Here is a 7,500-nt window from a genome sequence, read left to right on the forward strand (position 1 = left end):
ACATTAAGCCAAGAGCAGAAGGCTTACTGGTAACACCTTGTCTGGTAACACATTCTCCTCTCTCTCTCTCTCTCTGACCCTGACAATAGCCTCTCTCGCAACCTCCACTCCATTATCTAAGGTCACCAAATCAAAGTCGGAGCTACAAAAATATACGTTTATTCAAAGCAAAGTACTAATTGAATCATTCAGATTCTTACAGGATAATTAATAGAATGATAACTCATAGTTCAAGTAACTTAGATAACCCCCGGTAAATAATAGTCTTAATCAGTAATAGTCAAACACCAATTATCTCCTCTCCAAAATACAGTCCCCCTCACTAGGACACTTAGTCCCCTCCACTAGATCCGCCTGTTTAAAAGAACAGGAGAACACAGTAGTAAGTACACACAATTGTAAATACAAAGTCAAAAGATTAAATGAAATAGAACATCTTTACAAAATGTCAAAAAATAGACAAGCCACAACTTTGGCTAAAGCACAGTAACTCTTACCCATTGCAGCTTGGAATATCACACACTGAAATAGATAAACTTTCGCAGAGATATCCCGGCATTCTGCCTTTTCTCCCCGTAACTGTCTCCTTCCTTCTGGCTATTACATGCCATTAAGAACGGACATAGCTCGTACACGTACACATGAATTCACACCCTTCTGTAACTGGTTGCAGCCAGTTTTCAAAGGCACCTTCTCGAACTACAGGACGAATGTTGACCTGCTAAGTAATCATCTTAATGTCACGCTACCCAAAAAGATACATCAGCATTCTTAAGCTGAGATGTCTTGTCACTTGGACTCTCTGTCTCCAGGGAAGTTAAAAATGATAAATCTGTACATTTCTTTTTCTTTGGCCCTTTTTAACCCAACTAAAATTGTATATATAGATATTTATATATATATAGATATAATCTATATATGATGATAGACATGTATAGATATAATAATCATATATATATATAGATAGATAGATATGATATATAGAGAGATATATATATATATACACGATATATATATATATATGGATGATAGATTATCGATATATATAGATATATATATTATATATATATATATTTTCTTTGATTCGTTCAGCTTGTTCCATTCATAACTGTATAATATATATATATATGATTATATAGAGATATAAGATAATATAAAATATATATAATTTATATATATATAATATACTAAATATATATATATAATATATAGACGTATATATAATATATATATATATATATATATGATATACGTTAGATATATATATATATACTATATATATATACATATATATAGTTATAATCTATATATATATATATATATATTTATTTATTTGTGTGTGTGTTGTTATGTTTGTGTTTGTGTGTGTGTAGGTGTGTGGTTATTTCCATTTCTGGTGCATTGACGTGTTCATTCAGGATTTTTTTTATCATGAACAGTTGCAATGCAATGAAATACACGTAACAGCGACAAATAAAAAAAATCATAAATAATTCTAAACATTATGTTTCTCGTTGGTTCGTTAATGTTATGTAGTATAATGGCTTTGCCATTATACTACATAACTTAAGATACAGTGTTTTCCAGCCCTGTCATTGGCTTATCAACAGCCAATCAAGAGTGTCGTAAGGGAACTGGCCTAGACATGAAATGCACGGCTGATGTGAATCTACTACAGCATTGGTTTACTTGTATTGAAACTGACTGACGACGGGAACATTGTGAATGGAGGTGGATGGCGGAATTGATGGGCAATTCTTATGCTGAATGAGGGACATTGATCAAAAGCTGCCTTTTGCATGTTGGGGGAAATTGATCTTGCATCTAAAGCTGATCTTCGGTTCCAGCTGTGGAAATGCAGATGTCTCTTCGAAGTGTTGTACTTTCTGTGGTGTGAATCAGCATCATTCATGTTGATAAAAAAGAACAGATTTCGAAACAATATCTGATTGCAAAATTGTCCATGTATGTATATATTTATTATTATTATTATTATTATTATTATTATTATTATTATTATTATTAACAGGACCTCACTTGAACTGGATGGTATCAGGAGATATTTTTTTTAATAAATATCTCCTCTTGATACCATCCAGTTTCGATAAGGTTCTGTTTGGAATTTTACCCATTAATGCTCAGAACAACTGTGCAGTAAGTGATAAGGTTAATATATATATATATATATATATATATATATATATATATATATATATATATATATATATATTATATATATATGTATATATATAAAGAATGACAAACAGATACAAAAAATGAAAACTTATCCACTTAGTCATCGCTCAACCTGTAGTTACCTTACGTGACAGTCTGACGATTCACGAGAGAGAGAGAGAGAGAGAGGAGGTCTATATAGAAACAGCATTCAGACGGATTACACTCAAATCAACTCTATCATCAGGCCGTAAGAGAGAGAGAGAGAGAGAGAGAGAGAGAGAGAGAGAGAGAATGATAATTTTCAGCTGCGAAGACCAGAATGGATTCCAGAGTGTCAAAACAGATTGTGTTCGATGGAATGGTTTTCATTGGCTTTCCCCAGTTTGCTTAGAAGGAAATAAATGAAACAGACGGATCTGCAATGAAAACGGGTTGCAGGCAATTCGAATAGAAACTGTAAGTGTGAAGGAGCTGACAGATGCGAATTGGCGTGAATTGCTCAAGTTTAGTTGTGAGTTCTTTTATTTTTTTAATGTTAATTCCTACAGCTACATTGCTTAGCAACTCTTAACGAGCATAGTAATTGTTTACTGTATGTTAAAATTTAATTATGAGTGCTTTTCTTTTTTTAATGGTAATTCTTAAAACTACATTGTGTAGAAACTCTTTACGAGCATAAGAATTTTTTGTCTTTTTCCTACTGTTAACTCAACTAAACTGTTCAAATTATGAGTTTATTTCTCATTATAAGGTCGTATAACGACATTGTATACAAAATCTTCGTGAGTATTGGAATTTATAACTTTTTATATATATTTTTTTTATGGTAATTCCCAAAACTACAGTGTTCACATCACCTTCATGAGCGTATTAATTTAAATCTGGATCTACTCGTGAATTTGTATACGACATAAAGGATCTATTTACCGGTTCCTTACTTAAATAGTAACTTTTATTTTAAAATTTTTAAGAATATCACTGATGACGTAATCAGTCAGTACCTTACTAAGATAGTAATGTATAGGTTGATTACGTCATCAGTAATATTTTTAAAAGATTATAAAATAAAAGATAAAGGAAGGACTTATTTGCCCTGATTGCCGTCAGTGCACCTCATACGGTGCTCTGTAAGCATTGCTTAAGGTTCTTTGCAGCGTGCCTTTGGCCCATAGTTGCAACTACATTCGTTCCTTTTACTGTATCCCCACTTATATTCCCTTCCATCTTACTGTCCACCCTCTCCTAACAATTGATTTATAGTGCAACTGCTTTGAGGTTTTCCTCCTGTTACACCTTTCAGATCTTTTACTGTCAGTTTCAGCGCTGAAAGGCCTCAGTTGCCCCAGTGCTTGACATAATGCCAAAAAATCTATATAAATCACATCGAATTAATATCCAATTCGCTCTACCTTGGAATAAGAAGTTCGTCATCTCGTGGGCTCGAACCACCGAACATGAGAACTCACGACATACAATGACGCGTTAACCTAAGTCGTGAGTTTTCGCGTTCGGTGGTTCGAGCCCATGAGACGACGAAGTTCTTATCAACTAAAATATTCCCCTTCGGTTTACGTTTACATAAAGACATGAAAATATATTATTTCCGAGGTAGCGGAAATTGGATGTTCAGCGACATTTGTAACTTGATGCTTGTATATAAATCTGTATGTATATGTATATATATATATATATATATATATATATAGATATATATAATATATATATATATATATATATATAATATATATATATATATATATATATAATATATATATATATATATATATATAGGTGTGTGTATGTATTTCATTAATTTCTAAACACACAAACATATATGTATATGTATGTGTGTGTATGAATTAATTTGATATATGTGTAAGTGCGTATATCATATATATGTATGTATTTGTGTATGTATGTATAGTTTCAAACCATTTTGCAGTTATTTTAGAGACGCGAAAGGAAATTGACACCGACAGTTCCAATAGGCAAAAAGGCATAATTGCGAACCGGGTGATATAGGCAGTGAGTGCCGTAACCATTTATAGAATAGAATGGCCTCCCGCGACTCATTCAATAAAATGCAAATCACTAATGCATACAGATTACTCTGACATTAAATTGACCTAAATGCATTGCGCAAGAAATGGGACAAGCTTTTTTTTTGTTTTTTATTTTTTTTTTGTCACGTTGCAATTATTCGGATCAACAGCGATATATACTTCAGTTTGCTAGAATTACCCTTGACATTAAATTGACCAAAATGCACAAGAAATGGAACAAGATTTTTTCTTTTTGTCACGATGCAATTATGTAATATAAAACCAACGAGGAAAATTGGAATATCGTACTTGAGTAAGAGACTAGATTAATAAGCGACTTAGTTATGAGTTATGCAAATAATTAATCAGCTACTGATGGGGGAACATCAGGTGTTAATGAGGATATTGTTAATATTAAAACAATAAAATAATATGAAAATTAATGAAATTGAATAATAAATATAAAAATAATAAAATATAATAAAAATTAATAATAATAAAAAAAAACATGATGAGAATTCTATAAAAGTTAACCTCCGATGAACAAACTCCACAGTTTGTAGAGTGGATTTAGCCTATTGGGTTACAAATTGCTAGTAATGTATAAATAGTGGTGAGGGTTGCAACATCTTTCTTTGATTATTTTTATAGACATGACTGAAGTAAACAATTACCCAACTGTCTGTCTAACTAAGCCAATAGAAATAAGATTACGTTTTGGAAACTTCCTGCTGACCACTATAATGATTGGAGAGAGAGAGAGAGAGGTTATTATTGTCGAGTCCTTATATGAAATGCCGGATATATTGTTTCAGTCTTATTTGTTATTTATGACAAATATCAATACACGGAAAACGTCGGACTTCAGGCAGAAATATTGCTTAAATTATCGAGAATATTTATAGTTATTCTTAATTCATTCAAGAAGAAAATAAAATTGTCGACTGAAACTAAAAAAAAAAAAGTATTATCACAACTTCAAAATGATTATTCAATAGTCACGTTCATTACTCCTGCTAAACTTGTTTCTCCCACTCCACTCATTTCGAAAAGAGAACAGCTGGATGTAAAATTTACATATAACAACCTCTCTCTCTCTCTCTCTCTCTCTCTCTCTCTCTCTCTCTCTCTCTCTTGCTTCTGGTTTAAGTGGTATGCATACGCTGCAAGAGAGATGACCCACAGTTAGCAATATGACCCAGTTTTCCCTCGAAGTAATGCGAGCATAACATTATGCCCCATCGAGGAAAACAAAAAAGACGGGGTTTGGGGGGTGGGGGTGGGGGTGCACGTTAGCCTTCGGTTTAATTAATTTGATACAACGGGCGGTCGTTGGTACCTGCTACTCGGAACAGTAATAGTACTACGTTTGAGTACGAATGCCGCGTCGTGTAAATTAGCTCGCGTGGAAATAGCCAGACGTTTGCTTGCTTTTGTGCTTTTATTGGGTGAAAGAACGTACCCTGTTGAGTACACATACACACACACACACACACATATATATATATATATATATATATATATATATATATATATATTTATATATATATACTAATATATATATTATATATATATATATATATAGTATATATATATATTATATATATATATATATATATATATATATATATATAAAAATATATCTTTTACTGAAAAAAACCAGTACAATATGAAGCTAAAAGGCCATAAAACAATATTTGAACGTTGCAACCCTATATATTCCAAAGCACTTCCTTCTGTGCTCCAGTTCACTGGCAAAATTGGACATAGGATGTCTAACTATATATATAAAGCTTATATTACTAGATGTTGTAGTAAGTCTCTATTGGTATGCAGGTGACAGTTAACCCAGTAAGGATAGGTTCATGGTGTCAACTTTCACCTGCATACCAACAGATACGCCACACCTACATATACTTTGTATATATACTCTTGTAAGACATCCTATGTCCATATTATACCAGTGATCAGGAGCACTGAAGTAAGTGCTTGGAAATATATATGGTTGCAACGTTCAAATAGTGTTTTGGTCCTTTATCTATTTCATAAATCATACATATATATATATATATATATATACTATATATATATATATATATATATATATATATATATATATATATATATATATGTGTGTGTGTGTGTGTGTGTGTGTGTGTGTGTGTGTGTGTGTGTGCTATCCCTTACGAGATTTTTTTGTTTGAACGTTATAGAATACAAGCACATGAAAAACATACGTACATACACACATACCATGTACACACACACACGCATATATATATATATATACTATATATATATATATATATATATATATATATATATATATATACGCTTATGTGTAATCTATTTTATGTTCGAGTGTATGTGTGTGTTTGTGTGTTTACGTATTGAAGCATAAACACTTTGTGTCAATTTTTATATATTTATGTATCGTTTATTTCGACGTTCAAATATTTACGTAAATTATTATCACCCTTCTTATAATTTACTCATAGGTTTCTGTACACAGAGTTAACATGTAAGGAAGAAGAAGAAGAAAAAAGAAAGAAAGAATTCCATTTCCTGTCAGACGTACATTTCCGATTAAAGCAAAGTGTCTCTGAACTGAAAGTCATCTCTCTAGGGGGAAATAAACATCGCCGCTTTCTTGGCCTTTCTGCCAAAAGTGGTGTTTGGCAACAGCAGTCAGTCGGTTTATGTGGCCCTCGGCGTTTTGGGCATTTCGTTAATGTCAGAAAATTCCGCATTCTTCTGCCCCGTCAGGCATTGCATTGTTTGGCCTCGCTGCGGAAAAAAAAAACGGAGAGAGAGAGAGAGAGAGAGAGAGAGAGAGAGAGAGAGAGAGAGAGAGAGAGTGTTTGATGCCTCACAACATATCACTGCAAAGATTTTCCATTTCAAGCGATTGACGGCCTCATCCGGAAAAAATACAAAAGTTGTGAGAGGAGATAATTCGGACGGCGAATTTCCTTTTTCAGTGTGTTAGTATTATTATTTTTTTCCTGTATCGAAAGCGCTTTTTTTTTCTTAACTAGGAAACAGGCTAGGCCATGCACTTTATGAGTCTTGGAGTCCGTATTTTGTAAATAAATCTAAACTTTGTTTTTAGATATTTTGTTCTTAACGATGAACAAAATTTAAATATAGTGGATCAATAAAGAAGAAATAGAAAAAAAATATTAAGGGGACGTTGTGATAAATACGAGTATTATATATATATATATATATATATATATATATATATATATATATATATATATATATATATATTATATAT

This window comes from Macrobrachium nipponense, chromosome 39, assembly GCF_015104395.2.
Source record: "Macrobrachium nipponense isolate FS-2020 chromosome 39, ASM1510439v2, whole genome shotgun sequence".
NCBI classification, from domain to species: domain Eukaryota; kingdom Metazoa; phylum Arthropoda; class Malacostraca; order Decapoda; family Palaemonidae; genus Macrobrachium; species Macrobrachium nipponense.